Source organism: Labeo rohita, chromosome 21 (genome assembly GCF_022985175.1).
Source record: "Labeo rohita strain BAU-BD-2019 chromosome 21, IGBB_LRoh.1.0, whole genome shotgun sequence".
Classification (NCBI taxonomy): Eukaryota; Metazoa; Chordata; class Actinopteri; order Cypriniformes; family Cyprinidae; genus Labeo; species Labeo rohita.
Window position 1 is genome coordinate 9,644,210 of NC_066889.1, and position 20,159 is coordinate 9,664,368.

At 36.9% G+C, this 20,159-nt stretch overlaps 1 protein-coding gene across 2 annotated transcripts in view; it reads right to left on the reverse strand.

Annotated features, from left to right (window-relative positions):
- Window positions 1–20,159, reverse strand: part of ndst1b (N-deacetylase/N-sulfotransferase (heparan glucosaminyl) 1b) — a 106,876-nt gene that overhangs the window by 35,630 nt on the left and 51,087 nt on the right. The gene's annotated exons all lie outside the window — the stretch shown is intronic.

Consider the following 20,159-nt stretch of genomic DNA (forward strand, 5'->3'; position numbering starts at 1 on the left):
AGACATTCCGAACTCTGAAAAACCCATTTCAGACAAAAGGACAACAGAAAGTTTGAAAAGTAAGTAAACATGAAAGTCAATTTAAAGCCTATTAAGGCCATTGAGTAGACACCTAAACAAACAATATGACAGAGACTTTTACAGACATCTACTATGTTCAAGGGCACAGTGGTTTTAGGTTTTGTTCACTTTCAATGACGTCTTCTCAAAAGATGCAGAGTTTATACATGCATGCATGTCACCATTGGCCTACATGTTGTTTAACTAGAGGGAGAAGCACACAATGGGCGTCTGAGGAAAGGCTGAAGCGATGCAACAAGACACGACGTGTCTGAGAAGCAATACAGGTCAATTTTCAAAGGACTCACTTCGTGTATGGGTTATGTGAAAAGGGAGAGTAGAACAAAGAATCAAAGCCTTGCAGGGGTTCGGGGGATAAAAATGCATGAATACCACAAAAAAGGGAAAAGACACAAGAATATGCCTTCAACAAGACGAAGAAGAAGAAAAGAAAACCTTGACAGAGAAATAATAGAGCCTTAGAGAAGGCCATTTTATCACTTCAAAAGGTTGCTAGGAGAACAACATGTGAAAATCCTGTCAAATTCACAATTCTGAAACACAGCTGTTGACTCTCCTGTCTGCTTATGTGATCCAAAATCCCCATCAGGAATTTTAGGGGCCGATGGTGTTAAGAGAAGTACATGAAGCGTTTCAGCTGTAGGGTGGAGAGGCATTAGGTTTTATAAAGAAAAAAGGCAAATCTAGGCTGCATTCCACAAGGGACACTCAAGAATTATGTTTTTGCACCCAGTAGCTCCACATCTCCTTTCCTTTACACCAGGATTACTCTCAGGCCACAATACCTGTCACTGGCCTCTCATTGTGGCCAGAAGAGGAACGTGAACAGCCATCAGCGTGTCGTCAGAGGTCGGATTACAGTCAAAAAGCTTTCCTATTCAGAGCCTGGTTCTTTAATATGCAGAAGTCCTGACTAAAGACGGCTGAAGCAGCTCATTGTGTACTGCATGCTCTGAACAGTATGACTCAGATGACATGAGGCAAGAGAGCCCACACCCAGAACAAAATTCTATGGACATGAAATGGCATTGTATCATACAGTATTGTTTTAATGGAGAAAAATGGGGAGTTTTATGAGGTAATACAAATTTCCACTGTGTGAGAATGAAACTAAATTAATAATTACCAATATTCTATTCAGAATATTAAAAGGGACAGCTCACCAAAAAAATGTAATTGTCATCATTTACTCATGCCTTACTCAGCCTCATGTCATTCCAAAAGTGCATCTTTGAAGAACAATGAGGTCCAACCAACTCATTGTTTTTTCATTGTAAGGACAAAAACACTTTTTTAAAATCTTTCTCAAAAGTTCTTTTATATTCCACGGAAGAATGAATGTCACACAGGTTTTAAAAAGACATGAGGGTGAGTAAATGATGATAGTATTGATTCTTGAGTGAACTTTCTATTTAATTACACTAAAGGTCATGCTGTAGATAAAGACTGTTAAATGAATGTGATACGTAGTCACAGGTACATTGTCTTTTTTCCTGTCTAAAAATGACAAAACTGCTGTTAACGTATTTCGCGACTAAGGCAAAACTAAAATAAAGAAATAAACAAAATGCTGATAGGTTAAAACAAGAACAAGGGATGAAAAAAAGGTGTTGAAACAAAAGTGTCAAGACATGGAAAAATAAGGACCTTGACATTTAGAAACCCGTCACCATCTCACCCACGCCAGCAAGTTTCTTCTGTCCCAGATCTTTCTTTCGTTTCTTTTTTTCACAGTCTCAAAGCCCAACAGACGTGTGAAAAATGCACCCTGCCTGGGAGTCACAAAAGCCATTTTCTGATGGCAGGATAGCTTCCATAACACTCCCTATCTCAAGGGCACAGCATACCTTCATTCCCAAAAGCTCCCACTGTACTGTCAGCTCTGGCTCTTTCAAATCCTGTTGAGTGTTGGTTGAATCGTGAGCCCAGACAATGCTTGACAACTGCTATATTTCAAAACACAGATACAAAATGGAAGATAAAGTTAGTTTAGACACATTTTAATGCCACCGATTGCTGCCGAAGTGTTAAAATGTTTGAGATTTATGTGCTTCCAGTTATGAGCGCAATAAAACCAAGAGACTGGAAAACAAATCAGAATAGCGTCGTCTACATGATATCCGGAATCGATCGGCACCAAATAAAAAAGTTATAGGTCTGGAGTGGAAAAAGCAGAGGATATCAATATACACAGGTGTTTTTGAGAAATCCTGCTGACAGGTAAAAAGATACGGAACCATCAAATGTTTATCTGCACTGTCTCCTCTTTCTTGTTTTATGTCAAAGCAAAGCGATGGTACAGATTTGTTGCTGGAAGAATGGGACGATAAAAAGGACGACATGCTCGAACAGCTTCGAACACCAGGGCCGCATTCACTGCCGCTCAGAGACACAGGACACTTCCTGGAGCAAGTGGTGTGCATCTGCGTGCCAGGATGGCAGGACAATAGCTGGCCGTTCGCCCTGGACAGCTCGACTCACAGGACTAGTTTCTACTGAGCTTGAACCGCAGTCAGACCTAAAAATCAAAAGAACCCCTCCCAAATCGGTACAGTGCTATTTAATGTTCACAATGACGGACATTGTTCGTAGCACATGACGATGACGGTGGCTGCTTTGGGGTCCGTTCCTGCTCATGAATGGAAGTAGTCAGACTGAGACTAATGCTGGCTCTGACCACCTCTGCTCTGTTACAAACTCGGCCTAAACCTACAATAAGAGCAGTCCAAAGCCTGATTTTGCCTGTCAGTGAAATATCTGTGTATTTCATAAAAAGAATGAATAAAACATGTTGTACTTGTCATTAAGCTCAGCTGATGCCGAAAAGAAATATGTGCTGTTCTGTTAATTCATGATGTGTCTTTATAGAGCACTGAAAGAAAAAAGTGAGAAAAAAAAAATACCCAAGGGAAAAAGCTAAATAGTCTAATTTGTTAGAGAGACAAATCACCAGCTGCAGGTCACTGGAAATGAACTCAGCCTCAGTAGATGAGCAACATTCAAAATGTTGTTGACTTCAGGATGATTGCGTCTGTAAAAAGTGGGGAGTTGTTGAAAAATAAAGTGCTATTTGAAAGTTTTTTCTTCTCTGTTAGAGAGGCTTATAGTTATGGAAGCTTATGTCTGTGTATCGCCTTTCAAGTCTCTCAACGGAGCCAAAACAACACAACTAGTCAAAATCACAGCTATGAATATGAACATGACCTGCACATGTCTGGCCACAGATCGAAGAATGCGTGTTAATATAACTGACATGAAAGACTCGTTTCCTCTACAAACCCAATAAACAAATTTCTTTATGAACACAATCTATCAAAACAATGAATTATAATAAACCACTTTTCACATTAGTGGCAATTACCATGACCGAAAGTGGCCATGTTATCTGTCTTGACCACAATTAATTGACTATGTTCATACTGGTCAGTGACTTGATTTTCCAAGTGTGCACAGTAAGGAGCTAAATGTGTTTTAAATTTTTAATATGTTTTGGATTCTTGCTTTTGCCTCATAAATACATGCAGAGCTTATTTTCGGGGTCAGCAGGATGTTGTGTTCTAATCTCACACTCAAAACCGAAGATGTGAAGAGACAATTTGCTGAAGTCTTAATTTTTCAAAGGCAAAGTGCTGCAAACAAAAGCCTCTGAAGTTCAAAGACCATGTTCAGCGAGAAATATCTAAATCTGTCTGAAAGCGAGTGCCAATAATTCCTACTGCCAATGTGTTCACCAAAGCACATTCTTGCTTTCGGATTTATAGTCAATAAATAGCTAATAATAACGAATATGGGATGCCACACTAGCAGAAGAGGACATATTTATGTCTTTATGGTCTATTGGCTTGATGTGAACCCATCTGACATGAAAGCTGTGTGTAATCCCCTCAGGTCTCAAAAACCATGTGATCTAGGCCTAAATATTGATATCACAACATGCAATATTCCCACAGAAGAAATGAATTTTGTTAATGGCAGTTTTAAACGGGCCATATCATTGATTTTCCTAGCTCTTTTGAAATCGGAGTTTGATGTAATAAAAAGACACTTCTTCTCACTTCTTTAAAAAAAAAATAAATAAAAAATAAATAAATAAATAAATAAGGTAAACTAAAAAAGAGCTGGTCTGAAATAGCAAAGGTTATGATGTCAATTCAGAGCACAAGTGTAGCCAAGCTTATATATCAACTATTCACAATATATTAGTAACATATGCTTTTTTATACTATTTTTACACTACTTTTTTGTGTTGTGATGCCTTAATCCATTTGTAGCATTTAAAACGATTAATTCATGACACATACAACTAAATGAAAGTTAGCCAATCATAATAGACCTCATTTACATATAGAAGTCTCAAACGTCCACTGAAGTGCTTTGAAACATGCAGCGTTATTCTGTGTTGACATAATTTCAAATGAAACTGGAAGACATGGCAGGACATATCCAGCAGTCCCACCCCTTTTTTAAATAGCCAATAGCTTTTTTTGTTTTTATAGCACAGCATGAGCCAGAGCCGCTAAGCTCGATAAAGCCACATTTGACAGCGTATGACAGCCACAATCTCATCCACATTGCATTATCTATATATAAAATAGCATTCTGTGTAGAATTAAAATGTTTAGTAGTCTGCGCAAACCTGCGCATATGATCCGCTCCGTTTTAGCGTCTCTCTGGACCGGAGTAGGCGGTTTGTATGACACAAAGCAAAACCAGACTTTATTTGCCCCAACGGAATACATATTTACACTGTCTGAATCGTTTCTTATCCCCTATATAGTGTACTATGTGGCATTTGCAGTATAGAAAATACAAATTCTGTGAACAAGTGACCAATTTAAGCCGCAGCTTTAGTGTCTATTTACAGTGTAATGGGCGGGATGCTCCAGTTTCTAGAGAGAATTTGATTGGACAGAATGTTTGATGAGAAGCTGAAGTGCAGGGTGATGTCATCAAAAACACTCTTCCATATCGGTGGAAGTTAGACACTAAGTTTTGAATGCTTATATCTTCTAAAAGCAGATTTTTTCATTGTTTTGAAGCACACAAGCTTAAAGATAACATTAAGGCTAATATATTCTTACTAAAAGCCAAAAAAAAAAACTTACATTTTGATTTCATGGGGACTTTAAAGGTACAGTAGTGCAAACAGCCTGAGTAGTTGAGGTCTGATAGAGTGAAAAAAATATATGCCAAATTAAAAAAAACTGCTTTTTTGGTTGTAAGAAACATTAGCTATGTTTCCATCACCCTGTTATTATGTGCATCTTGAAGAATCGCATCAGAAACGAGTGATGGAAATGCCACATTTCGAACAAAAATTTTACGCTCCCTTACCTCAAGTGCTTATTCTCATATGTTTTATGTGATATTCCAATTTTTGCGCATAAATTAAATTCACAACTTTGGATGGAAACTCGGGTATTGACTAAAACAATAAGTGGACTTGTTCTGTAAAATTATTATTATTATTATTATTATTATTATTATTATTATTAAAAAAAGGCAAAATTAGAAAATACTCATTTCTGAGTTATGAAAAAATAATGAAATCCAATACTAGTTCAGTAAATGTGTTTATGATGATGTTACATTCAATGCATAAATAAATCTATTTAAAAAAATAAAATAAAAATATGTGTTTATTAGTTTATTGTTATTTCATGGAATTAAAAAATAATACATAATTACATTACATTACATATTGATATTTTATTAAAGCAGATTTTTATTAAAACATTATTATTTAACATATTATCATCACAGATAATATAAATCATTATACTATAAATTCATGTAACAAATTTAATGTTACAAGTTGCTTGTACAAATGCTACTAATGTTGCAAATGTATATGTCCCCTTATAGGTGTTAAAAAGATTCTTTTAGTGCTTTGTCAGAGATCGAATTAAACTAAACAGGACTGAGAAAAAAAGAAAGAGAAATGACCAGTCAGATAAACAGAGCAAAAGATAAAGTGACTGATGGGATGAGAGCAAACAAGAGCTACATAAAAACAAGCTTCTCCATTGAGCAGATTGCTTGGTTCAAAGGGTAAAGACGCCACTGGGACAAACGGTTGGTAAACTCCTCAGGGCTTCAAACACTGAACTGACAAACAGCATTAGATGCCCAAAGGGCCTAGACACAGCACAATCTGGAGAAGGTCGGGGAAGTGTAATCCTAAATCCCTAATCCTGTTTATCTGGGCTGGACAAAATGTGCCGATAAAAATGGCAGATGAATGCACATCGAGTGGACAACATGCAACCTGAAACTTCACTGCCGACAGCAAAATAAAAAAAAAAGGATCTGCAGATCAGTTCACAGTTCAAATCAATTAGAGGCCATTACAGAGAATGCACAAAAATATGGGAATACGGAAGCTAGACAGCCGAGCGAAGCAGATATAACTCACAAACAGGTATCACCATAGCCGGATTTCAATTTAGCTGCCAATCGCCCTGTTTAATGGGTTGATACTGATGAATAAACAAGCGTGAAGTCTAAGGAGCTCAAGAAATCTTGACAGATGCGAAATACTTGAGATGTAAGGACTTCACTTTCTTTGGTGGCAGAAATGGAGGGGACACTTGAAGTCACTATTATGTATGAAGGCACAGTGGAAGCAGCAGAGAGCAACAAATCAATCTTCCCTGCTGGCGGCTCCAATCTCAAGGGCACTCAGTCTCCATCAGAAGACTGCATTTGCCCTTGCCAGGCCAGACGGTGTGTGTGCTGAGCTCCATCCTGTGCGCTCTCACACCCGCCATCCACACACACACCAGTTTTGATACAACTGTACTGGTAAACACTTCAGTCTGTCTGCACACAGTGTGCTGCCACCGTTCTGCTGCCTGTGCCAAGCTCGAGGACAGGCTGACTTGCCAAAAGATCCTTCCCCACCCCACGCACAACATGGGCTGCATTCAGCTGTATCTGTGCATCCACCGCACTGCTGATCTAATGTCCATCCTAATCAGTGGACGTAATCTCCTGTTTCGCTGGGACTGCAATGACCCCGAGAAACCGGACAGCAAAGACATGCAATCATGCGCCCAACCGACCATCTTTACCTCAGGGGAAATGGGATTATGGCTAGGGAGCAGGCTTGTCTTCTAAAAATGAGGGTGAACAGTAGAGGCCGCAGGCTGTTAGGGTAACGGTGTGGTGAAAGGGGTGAAAATAAACACAAGCTAGGACTCTGACAGCGTGCAGAACTAAAAAGCTCAAAATGAAATTAATTAAAAAAAAAGTAAACAAAATCATAAAGTTAATATTATGCAAAAACCCCAAAAAATTGAAAATTCATGATTCATCCATTAAATGTAATTACAGGAAAGTAAACATTATTATTATTGTTATTAGTAGTAGTAGTAGTAGTAATTCATTTAAATCGGCAACATTTGGAAATACTCCATTTTTGGTCATACAGGTAAAATTATACATCTATCAAATCTGTAAAGACTATGTTTATTTGTGTGCACCCAGAAACATTGTGCTTTTGTAAAACAATGAAAGCAAACTGGATGCGCTTCCTGTGAACTTGAGCGTGAAACTATAAAATATAGGCTATCTACAGAAAATTAAATGTCTACTTTAAAATTAACCTATCCAAACAGAAAACAAATATTCTCAGATATTTGCATATATAACATGCATACAGGCACATCACTATTGCGAAGATGACGAGTCAGTGTCGCCAACTTCATCTCTTCAGCCGAAAACAAAGAAAGCACTAGTTTATCAAGAAACTATGCAGTCTCCTTGCTGTTTTTCCCTGAAACATTCATAATATTATATCTGCCAGTGCGCTGTGGCAAGCCTTCTTGTGTGCACTTGAACGCTTATTAGGCTATGTAGGCAATTAAAGCCTCATTATTATGATTTATATGGTTTATTAAATGTGCCACTAATAGTAGACTAGTACTTAAATAAATGACTACTAGTCGACCAAAAGCATCTTTAGTCAAGTGCAGCCCTTTAAACTACCACTGAAAAGTCTCAATAAGCGCTTTGCACTTGTGTTTACCAAGACTGCATTTATTAGATCAAATACAGTAAAAACAGTATACTGTGAGCTAATTTTGGATCACAAAACATCTATATATTTTAATGTATTGCAAAATGTATTTTATACGGCAAAACTGAAGCTTCAGCAGCCACTCCAGTCTTCAGTGTCACAATCATATAATCCTTTAGAAATCATCCCAATATGCTAATTTGGTGATCCAGTAATATTTCTTATTATTTTCAACATTGAGGTCCTGTTTAATTCTGTTGTGGAAAAATTGATCCATTTTTTTTTAAGAATCTTATGAAAGTTCAAAAGAATAGCATTCTTTTTTAACATTATGTTTTTTTTTCTGCCATATTTGCTGCATTTAAAGCATTCTTGCAAAATAAAAAGCATTTTTCCAAACTTTTGTACATAGTCATACTACATGCAATTACAAAAATCTTACATAATTATTACGTAAGTTAACAATTATTAAAATTCAATTATTTATTGACTTAGTCTTAGCACTTTGCAGTGCTTCACACGACTGTTGCTTAAACTACTGCTGTGACAGAAAATGCTTTTTCCCCATCAAAAGAAAATGCAAAAAAGAAATTACAATCATTACTAACAATCCATAAGCAATCATTTTAGCAGGTGTCACCAAAATGAGCCTACAATCATGCAAGATTAGCTAATTACACAGAGTCTGGGCAATCCTGGTGGTAAACAAACCAAAAAGAGTGAGCAGAATATAAAAAGCAATTGCACACATACTGCACATGGACAAAACAGTAGATGCAGCAGGGAGTATAGGGGTCTTCCTATCCGTGAGACGCGTGAACGGATAAAAGCTAACCGTGAGGTGCATCAGAGCAGCTCCATCCTTTTCTCATGTCCCTCCATCAGTCGCTGATATCCAAATACCTCTCAGACGGTGCTAAGACAAAGAAGCATTTCAGAAACATGTTTGACACAGGCACAGAAAGAAATCAATGAGCTGTCAGCTCAATCTCTTCCCTCGGTGCGCCTTAATGGCTCAGACGAGAGAAGACAGTGCAAGCTTGACCCCATCACTTATAAAGTCATCCAAGCTTCGATTTCATTTTAAATGACAATCTACAGGGTTAAAAGTGCAGAATTGAGAGATATTTTGATTTAACTAGCCTTCAAGCCCCATGTGGACATTAACCTCAGGGACGCTTTGAAGAAATTTAAAACCGGAAGAACCTAGTCACTTTGTATGCATCCACCTGGTATCTATAAGTGAAGCTGCACACTCATAGTGACAACCAAACATTCTGAATTTCCCAAAATAAAGTGATTCTACTTGTTCAGAATGACATTCGACGCTAAAGAAAACTGCTTATACCGAAGCTCTTGCAACATAGCGCGCTGGGAATGGGTGCAGAAAAAACTTCCGTCAGCTTCTTTAAGGATATCTACAGTGGTAAGACATGCTACAGGGGATAATTGGTAGCGGTGTGCATCCACTAGCAAATAAAAACAAGGGCAGCCATTACATACCAAGCCCAGATGCTCGGAAGCACCTCCGTCCCTCTCCTCTCAATTAGGTTGCACAACACGAAGGGAACCAGGCTATTTTTAGCCCCTTTAACTACCGAGGGCTCTCAAAGACCAGGAGAGAGTAGAAACAAGAGGAGAGAGCGGGAGAGAGAAATGTCACCTTTATTTCAGAGGACACTGGAGCCACAAAGGTCAGAAAAATAAATTTCAGTCGTGTTACTTGTTATCTCCGGTCAGAAAATTTAGACTTGACCCTGAAATTACCTGCAAAGATAAGAGTGAATTCATTCTGAGGACATTACGAATGAGATTACGCTGAAGGCCAATTGCACAAAATCAATTTTCAAAGAGCGAATCAACTAAATCAAATATTGCATTTTATACACAGTCCTTCTGATGCAAGGCAAGAGCATATTATTTGTATTATAACTCACTCGCCCTCTTATTTTCAAAATATTAAATATTATTTTTTTGGATTCCTTTGTCAAATGGTTTTACAAATCACAGACAATCTTTTCTATACAATATTAAATCCAAACTTACTTGACACTTTATTTTGTTTTCACCTGTTCTAATGTAGTTTTAAAAAAGCAATAGCAACAACCAGCACAATTTTTAGGCATCATTCATGTCAATAGCTCAAATGGCGAGTTCAATATACAGACCTATAGGCTTGGAAATACATCAGCCAAAGCTTTGGCAATAGTAATAAGGATGACTGTCTTAAAAAACCATTACTAATAATTATATCACAGCCCACTTTCATAAGCTAATCAAAGGCTAAATCAAGTCGCGCTCTACAGTATTTCCTGCTGCACTCAGAAATGGGTCACATTACAGAAGTTAAAAGGGTTAGTTTACCCAAAAATGAAAAATGTGTCATTATGTACTCACAATCCTGCCAATACAAACTCATACGCAGCTGGCATTTGCTTTTAAAACAGGAGAATGCTAAACCAGCTACTTTCCATACAAAGATTCAGTGATCATGTCTATCAAAATCCAAATATACAGTACATACATAAAAAAAAAAAAAAAAAAAAAAAAAGATATTTTTGGGTACTCTTTAAGTTTAAAGTTCAAGTTTAAAGCAGGGCTGCGATTAATGCGATTAATCGCATATAAAATAAAGGTTTGAGTTCACCTAATATGTGTGTGTGTAATTATGTATATATAAATACAAACACATTCATGTATATATGCAAGAAATATTTACATGTATTTATTATAATTTTAATATAATTTATATTATATATAAATAAATATATTTTGTACATAAATAACATATTTCTCTTAAATATATACATTAATTTGTGTGTATTTATATATACATAATAACTACACACAGTGCACACACATTTATTTTTGTATGCAATTAATCGCTATTAATTGTTTGATAGCCCTAGTTTAAATTTTAAATAGTTCATCCAAAAAAAAAAAGAAAGAAACACAAGAAACAAGATAGACTAAGTTAAATAAAAATAATAAACATTTAAAAGTGGGTAAGCTGTGTTTCACATTGTATAACTTCTCCAGTCATGCAATATACAGTCATTCATCCCTAGTGTGGCTAGAAAAAACCCCCCCTCAAAAACCATCTTCTGCCATATCTTCAAAAAGATTAAATTCTCAGCTTCGACCACTGTCCTGAGGCCAGTGCCATATCCTATTCTGTCCATCAACCTCAGCAGAGACACAATACCACAATGCTATAAAGAAGGATATAACAGGCTGTCTAATCTCCCACAGCTCACGCTCGATTGATCCAGGACAGCTGCGCAAAGCGCTTACATGTCTTTTTTTAACCCGTTGTTTAAAAGAGAACTGTGTCAAAGCATAGGGTTTTATTAGCTGTGATTAGATGGGGTTTATTATGATAGAGCCTAATGGAATGCCATCAGCGCAGGCGTGCAGTTCCGCACTGGAGTCCTGTGTCTGAAACACAATGAGATGTCTATGTAAAGCTCCTCTTAAGAGACAAACAACAATGGAGTGTCCGTGTCAGTTTGTACATTGCTCTTGTTATCCAGGCTCCATTTGTGCTGAGGCAGGACAAAAGATGCTTCAGGTTTCTCTAAAGGGGGAAAAACTGTCTCTGATAAGGCCATAGTCCTTTCTTTTTCTTTTCTTTTCTTTTTTCCCCTTCTTCAGGTTACTTCAAGTTACTGATAGAAACAGACAATTGGGCTGATATGACTGCAAATAATGACAATAATTTATCAGTTTATTATTCACAATACCAGCATTCACAAAAACTAATAATCTAGATCACACGCAATTAAAGCATATTGAATGTACAGGTTTAAAAGATAATAAATATCTGTGTTAGCACTTGAAATTGTTTATTTGGAAAAATAAATTCTGATATTATCTGCTTCCGATATCCACCTGATAACACGCTCTGGACTATATCTTTGACTCGTGCTCCATTATTACGTTTTGTCTTTCATATGTATAACGCACAAGTTTTAGGCCACATACTTCCAGAGGTTTATGTTTTCATAATAATCTGCTAAAAATAAATAGAAATTTATATAAAACATTTTAAGAATTCTATTTATTTAGTTTTTCCTTCAGTTAGATTAGGTTATCAAGACATTTGGGTGTGCGCTTAAATAATAAGTGTTTATTGAGATATAACTTATTTGTGTTCGAAAAACCATTGTCAACTAAGTTACCCACTAGAAGACCCCCCTCAAAATGGAATGGATTTTACAGATACCGATAACTAGGTTGGATCACACTGGCCGATACCGATTAACAGGTCGATAGTTTTACCATTACATAAACAATCAAGCTAAAGATGGCCATCTTTAAATATCTACACAAAGGCCACAGTATTGAAATTGCATACATATGGATATTGTGTACTTTCACAGTTTAACTGCTTCTGTTCTAGAACATTGTGGTTATCTAATCAAAATATAAACATATTTCAGTCACACAATGGGCAAAAGTGCAGTGCCGTGTCTAGAAAACTCGCAGCTATCCTATAAAAGTCCACAATTAATAATAACCCAGTAATTTATACGGTAGATAAAAACACTTAAAACTATACATGTGGTAAGACATTACATTCATTCATTAATTTGTATACGGACAAAAATTAATCTTTAAGTAATCACTGTCATAAGTACCAATCACAAACTACAGTGATTCAGTGATTCAAGTTTCATAAGCAAAACATAATACAGCACACTGTAAGCTATAGGTGTTTGATTCACAAAAACAAAAACAAAAGAAAACAAAAAAAAAAAAATTCAGCTCATAAGATTCATTTAGAAAATTAACTATACTGGCTAAACTGTGCTTTGTTGATTCATTAAAAAGAAATGACATTGTTTCCTGCACTACTTTCCCACAATGAATGACTCAGTATTTGAGTACAGAATTCATCTGCATTAGTGAAAAACTGCTTACACAAGAACTTAAAAAAAAAAAAAGTAAGAAAATCATTTGCTACAGGCATTAAAAACTCAAACACTAACTATTATTTATATTAGTAACTTTGTCAAATTTTAAGACAATGTGATCACAACAAACAATAGAGTGAACCTTTTAAAAGATATTTCTAACCATTCCACTACTACAGATCAAGTAAGAGCATAGCATGCACTAACTTTCTTCACCATGAAGGATTTGTCATATGGCCGGCTCTCTGACAATCCAAATAAAAGACTCAATGGTTGAGAAGATGGCTCAGCACTCAGGAGCTAGTGCAAAACCTCCCAAAGAAGTGGGTCTGGTACAATAATCCATGTACAGAAAAAGTAATAAGCTAAAGCCATTAGGATACATACAAGCTTAGACATAATGCATCTTCCATGAAGGACGTAGCCGACTATCCGATCTCAACCTTCTCATTACTTATATGAAGAAAGGCAGTGTAAGGGAACACCTTACTGAAACAACTTTGCCCCTATTAATGTGAGAAACCATCCCACTAAGGACAAACATGACACCAGTTCAAAGACAAATGTGTAGCCTACATAAGACTGCAGGCTGAATCTACTTGGTAATAAGCAGAAATGAGAGCAAAAGCTATTGTGTAGGGTCCTCACAACAGGAGGAAGAAAAAACCAGTGCCTTAATCTTTTTGGCATATTCTATATGCCCCATAGCTTTAGGGAATGAGACGATTTCCTCTTTCACTTTGAGACAGGGAAGGAGGGATTTGGGTTAAGAGAGGCAAGAGGAGAGAGACAGCGAGAGGGGATGCTGCTTTAGAAGTTATAGCAAAGCCAGAAGCAATGCATCATGCTGACATGAACGAGGAACAGAGGGAGAGTGAATTTACTCTATTGGATTTCAGAGGAAACAAATACGATTGGCCACCCTCAAGATTCATCACATTGACTACCAATTAGACGGGCTGAGCAGTAGCAGCCATCGATTTCTGAAGGGTCAAACCTTACGTTACACCTTAATTGACGCTCACACGGCTGGAGTTTGGCAAAAACCGAGAAACAACTGTATAATCACACTACTGAGATTAACTGCTGAAAAAGAGGAGTATATGTTTGCAAGTGCGATTTTGTGTGTGTGTGTTTTATTGGCCTTACTGCACCTTGCCTGAGCTGCAAGAAACAAAGTTCAATCACTGTAACGTTGCCATTCAGTTGTGTGATCAGCAATTTGTGAACAAAAACCAGGGTCGTGAAAAACTACATATTTTTATACGTGTATGTTTGTGTGTATATATATGAAGAGTTCAGATGCAAAACCAGCTAAAAGCCATCTCGGTCAAAAATGAGATAATGATACAGAGTGAATGCTCTTGACACATATTATACGTCCATCAAATACTTTTTCTTCAAACTCGCCAAAATACAAGCCTCAGCCCACATAGAAACCTACACATCTGAGCCTGATAAAAATGCATTTTTTAAAGAAAGACATCAGATGGATTTAGCTGGTTTTGCATCTGAACTCTTCATATATAAATTTATTATACAGTGGGTAAAATAAGTATTGAACATGTTTACCATTTTTCCTGGTAAATATATTTCTAAAGGTGCTGTTGATATGACATTTTCACCAGATTTCGATAACAACCCAAGCAATCCATATATACAAATGAAACAAAACAAATAATTTCAAAGTTATGTCTAATAAAATGGAATGACATGGGGAAAAAGTATTCAACTACAGTTTTAATTTATTAAATACTTTGTACAAAAGACTTTGTTATTAATGAAAGCTTCAAGACGCCTCCTGTATGGAGAAACTAGTCACATGCATTGCTCAGGTGTGATTTTGGAGCATTCTTCTACAGAGTCTTCAAATCTTGAAGGTTCTGTGGGCATCTTCTATAAACTCTGATTAGGTTCTTATTTTCTATTGAATTCAAGTCAGGTGATTGGCTGGGCCATTCTAGCAGCTTTGTTTTCTTTTTCTGAAACAAATTTCCTTGGCTGTGTTTGAGATCACAGTCTTGGTGAAATGTCCACCCTTGTTTCATCTTCATCATCCTGGTACTGCAGGTGTTGGGACTGAACCAGCTAATATTAATTCCCACTGACAAGGGGCAGGATAGATTTCAGCTGGTGTCTTGGCTTTCCATGCCATTCTGCACCTCCCTTTCTTCATGTGTTCAATACTTTTTCCCTGTGTCTTTCTGTTTTAGAACACATAACTTAATTTATAAACTTATTTGTTTTGTTTTGTATGGATTACTTTTTGTATGGAAAATGTCAAGTCAACAGCACCTTTGAAAATATATTTACTGAGAAAAATGGTGACATGTTCAATACTTATTTTAACATATATGGGGTGTAACAGTACACGTATTCGTACCAAACACGTACAGCATTTTTTTTCCCCCAGGAACAATAAATGGTGTTTTGACAGTCTTTGATGTGGCATGACAGATTGCTGTATAAACACTTTGGAGAGCCACTTCTGGGACGGTTCAGAATTGTGCTGGCATAAACACAAGCACTGACTATTGTGGCCGCGATCAGCACCGGTGGCCGTGTCAGAGCCGTAACGCGCCGCAGACTTGTACAGTGTAAACATCAAGTGTAGATTATTCTGTGGAAAAATAAATAGTAATTAAATTTTAAACCTTATAATGTAAAAGGGCTCCCTATAGTTTAAAGCATAAGATGAGGTAGATTTTTATCACTAAGAAAATGTTAATTATAACTGAATGCATTTAAAACTTGTTCGGTAAACCACTGCTTATTTAAAAAAAAAAAAAAAAAAAGAAACACTTTACTTCACTTTAAACATTTTAGTTTTCGCCCTGCTGTATCAAAATCCTATTGAACCGTGTCGAACCAAACCGTTCGTATGTATATATATATATATATGCACACACACTTATATAAAATTAATATCAGGACTTTTAAAATCATATTACTATAGAAAATATAGATTTTGAATTAACAATATTATAAAAGATACATATGCAATTATAATATAAAAATTAAATACTATTATTAAAAATATTAATATTTATTAAATATTTACATAAATATTTTTATTTTATATATATTTGTCATACAAGAACTAACAGTCTGATGAGTGTTAAATTTTCTGATCTGAACTTTATAATATAGAGAATTTACATAAATCTTTTAATAATGTTAGAAAAAACTGCATAAATATGATATACTCATACTCATAGTCAACTAATATGACTCATCCCTAATAGAAACACCTTTTAAAATTCATAGTTTTTGCTGGAGTATGATGTACATATACAGTGTTCCAAAATGGATAGTTTTCACCTGTGTACAATCCCAAATCATCCGTAATCTCTGTTTGAATATGGATAATCTACCAGAAGAGGAACAATCCAACATACACACTCCCTCTGTGCTGCACGGATGGTGTATTATTAGCAGGGTGTAATATGGTCTAGTGTGGTTTCCACATGAAGGACATGATCAAATAATCAAACATGACAAACAAAATTCCACATCTAACTGCTTTCGTTTCTTCCATTAGCACTTTTCACTTTGTAAACTTCAAGCATAAGACTTTGTGTGCCTAAGACCAACCAACCAACCAACCAACATGTATAAATGTCTGATTAGCCTTGTCTTTAAACGAAAACTACAGTTCTGAGCTCAAAGGACTTGTGACCTAAATTAAATCTGCACTAGGGGTTTGTCCAGCTACATTTAGACACTCCAAAGAGAAACTCGTCCTAAACCTGGAACTGAACAAGTGACTTCTGAAGTTCATTTATCCACAGGTCTCCCTTTTCACCGCAGGTGCAGTGATAAGTTCGCAGGGCAGCACCGCACACAACTCCGTTGGCACCTCCGCATCCCGTTTCTGACGCCAAATCCTGCTAAGTAAGCCAGGTGGTGAAAGTCACAGGTATAAGCCAGGCCACAGGGTAAGCTTTGTGTGTGCACAATGTGGGATAGTGCTAATGATGAGTGCTAATATATGCATCTTTGCTTCACTAGATACAGAGCAGTAAAAACTATATACAGCTGTCACATTTAACAACACAGCATATTTGGAAAGAACGCTGTTGCTATGTTATGAGATGGAGAATAACATATCAAAGTCAATGTGAAATTTTGTTTGTAACTCATTTCCATGTGAAACAAGATATTTAATTAGAAAAATGAAAGCATAATGCAACTTGATTTTATGCACAGAGAACTGATGCAAACTGATGAAAAGTGGGAATTATATGGGCCATTCTACAGAATTGGTCCAAACTGCTGTCCCACAAACAAAAAACACATTTAAAAAGCATTTAAGTCTTCAAATCTTAAATGTTTACTGATCTTCTTGCATTACCTATTAAAACCCAATAATATTTAAAGGGGTCATCGGATGCAAAGTTCACTTTTATATGTTGTTTGAACATTAATGCGTGTTGGCATCACACCGGCAGAGGCCGCTCCCACGATAGTTGATTGTGTAGCGTCTGGACCAATCAGAAATACATTAATTGTTACATTTAACAAATAGTCTTTAAACACAACAAGCCAGCTATGTGCTGGAGCTCTGGAGACAACCCCCCCTCAAAGCAACTAACACCCCAAAAGGGCTCAGATGCCAGGACAACGATCTGATAAGAGGTTTTATTGCCCAGAGGAATGCACATCTGCCCATGCTACATTCGCCATAGGAAAGACACAGTGCCTATAGAAATAGACTCTTTCCTATTCATTCACAGACAAACCTTTCTTTGACCTTCCTATCACACATAGCCCAGGTCATTGTGTACAGTATTACTGCATTGTATTTTAATTTTGCCTGCTGTATTTGTATTTGTCTTTCTACTGTTTTATGCATGCGTTATGACAGATGACTAGTTGTATAACCCACCTATGTCATGTTTGGTTTCTTTGAATTCGTATTTTGATGATCTAAAAGATGGTGTAAATTAGATGTTGATACCTATGCAACATATTAGTGTTTTAAGAAACCTTAGTAGTTTTTGCATCAACACCCAATCGAATTACATATGCAAAATACCATGCTCACAGACAAAGAGTCGTAAACTTTCCCTCCAAAGGTGAAAGTTACCATTGGTTCGTGGACCTCCTGGAGGCACAGCCTCCAGAGAGCTTAAAGGCAAACGATTGATTGCCTCCCTCTCTCTTCACTCGTCTGCAACATCTTCCAATTGCTGCCCGTGTGGAGGAACCCATGGGGAGCCTGAGCCGGCACAAGGCGTGCCCGGCGGGCCCGACAGGCCCAACATACAGAGCTGTGGCTCTCAACCACAAAGAGCCAGACAGTTCCACTTAACCCTGGAATTCATCTTCATGACTCGCCTTAGTCAGTCAGTGGTTCTTGGAGGACCTAAGAAGATGAGCTAGAACTCTTCAGGACTTCCCTAAGCGTGCGCCAGGCCTTGCAGCCTTGTCCATTCCCCAAAGATCACAGGACTTCAGCTGGGTCCCTCTCAGCTCTTGGTTTTTCTTCACTTTTCACATGGGAAGAAACTCCCAGTCACCATTGAGTCAGAACATCTTTGGAATTCATCACTCTTCAGACCCGGAAGAACATGATTGCACTTCCAAAACCACCACTGCTCCAAACCATCAAGACTTTCACCAGAGACTGCATTCGGACACTTGTTCAACGACCAAGGCAATACAAATATCGTACATTTAACTAAACAAAACAGGGGTTTAGTATAAGCTGTAGACAGCACTGATGGTTCTGCTCAGGTGGTTAACTGACTCTTTTCATAGCTTAATTTCCTTGTCTCTCTCTAACTGCTTCTCACTGAACATCCCCCCATGTATGAGTGATTTCATGTTTGTTTGTTTAGATTAGTTATGTGTTAGTCCTACGTTAATAAACTATTGTGCACAAATTACATGAGTTCTGATTCTGATTCTGCCTTGCAAATTAATGTCCCTTTACGATTCCGATTCGAGCTACATGCTCTAATGCAATAGTACTTTAAGTACTTTAAGTATTAGTACTTGTGGCCAAGAAAATATCATTTCTTAGAGTTGATAGAAAGATTATACTGAATGTTCGCTGGGCGAACAGATTAGTTGATGGAAAATTGATTCTGCTACAGTTACTCCTGGCAGCTGATATAAATAATTGTAATTAATCATAATCAATTGTAATTATTTATATACATTTCCCTTTGAGCTAAATCGTGACAAATGACAAGAGCGTCTTACCTCAGACCCGACCTACAATAGCTGTAACAGTCCGACCTCTATTGTTTTGATGCCGAGGCAGGGATGTAAGTTAGACAAGAATATCTGCGATTGAGGTGTTCTGTTGCTAGATGTAAAAATGAATATAGTGGTCGTCATTTACTCCCGACATCTGAGCCGCTGAAGATGCAATGAATCACATTTTTTTGTGAAGGGAATGCGCCTCCCGATCTACATAAGTCTATGTTCGCGCAAATCATTCGTGATCCAGCTTCACCTACAGCACAAGTGAGTATAAGGGTTTTTTAATGAATTTCTGCAATCACCTTTCCTAATTACGTGCTAGTTGGCAAGTTTCGGAGCTAAACGTGCAAAAACTGGCTAAAGTAAATAGGCTTGTCACTCCACAGAAAAAGAGAGGGGTGGGGCGAACAGAGCTCATTTGCATTTAAAGGAACAATCCCTCAAAATGGGATGATTTTGCAGAGCTCATTTTGACAAGGTAAAAAGGGTGTTTTTTTTTTTTTTTTTTTTTTTTTTGTTTTGTTTTTTTCACACAACCATTGAGAATTTTTAACCCCAAAGTATATTATAGACTTTTCATTAAGACCCTAAAGAATCATATCAACTTGTGGAAAATGGGCACCCGATGACCCCTTTAAAATATCAGTAAGCTTAATATATAAAATCATTTAGTGGGTACTTGCAATTGGGAGGTGGCTGTCCCGAACACTAACCCCTAAATAACTTATGAAAATATTGAAATAATTTTCGCATTTTATTCCATTGTTTTCGTATTGTATTGTATTCCATTCTATTTTCTTTGTAAAATCTGAAATTTTAAGTTTCCCACATTTTCATGTCACTACCGAAACCGAAAGTTACCGAAAGTGTATGTTTTAGTCCATTGGCTGAGACTGATTTTAACTACACACCTATTTATTTATAATCAG